Here is a 790-nt window from a genome sequence, read left to right as displayed (position 1 = left end):
GAAAGTTCAAGGTGGCAGGTGCCAAACAAAAGATTTAAAAAGAATTTAAATTAACTAGCCCCTGCGGAGCACCTGAAAGTTCAAGGTGGCTCATGCCGAACAAAAGATTTAAAAGTGCCATTTTTTTTTCTGCAGTCTAAGGCCCGTATCTGTAAGAGCGTTCCAACCCCCTTAGTGTCAGGCTGCTGCAGGAACGTTAAACGCTAAGACAATGCTATTTTCTTTTTATAATGGGTAATTCAACATCATGCCAGAAAAAACTCCAAATTCGTTCCCTTAGATCCTTACTTAAATCAAGAAAACTTAAGATCTCCCAAAAAGAAAGCTCAAAATTTTGGAATGAAGTATATCAATTTGCACCCTGGATCCTGTCAGCAGACATTTCTGATCCAGAGGTCTGGACTAACATTACATATCTAGCTCGTAAAATTGGCTTGTAAAAAAGAAATCCAAGAAAGGCATAATTTTCCTCTTTCCTTTTTCCCGATAATGGCAGCCATCCAGCGATGCTTAAAAAACCCACCTAAGATTAAAGAAAGCTTACAAACACCAGAAAATAATAAAAGAGAGGTTTTAAATGATTTAAAAAAACCCTGCAGACTGCCCAGTAGCAGATCCAACAGCCCAAAAAATAAAATTTGACCAAGTCAGACAAAACCCACCCATCAACAAGGTTAACTCTTACCCCCCCTCTTGCTGATTTAACAAGCCCAGATATTAACGCCCAGACTTCAAAAGCTCCCAAAGATCCTCAGATAAATCCCCCTCCCCCTTCACCTCGGCTGCCACC

Source organism: Nannospalax galili, unplaced genomic scaffold, assembly GCF_000622305.1.
Source record: "Nannospalax galili isolate Female #2095 unplaced genomic scaffold, S.galili_v1.0 scaffold335, whole genome shotgun sequence".
Lineage (NCBI taxonomy): Eukaryota > Metazoa > Chordata > Mammalia > Rodentia > Spalacidae > Nannospalax > Nannospalax galili.
Note: the sequence above shows the minus strand (reverse complement) of the source record.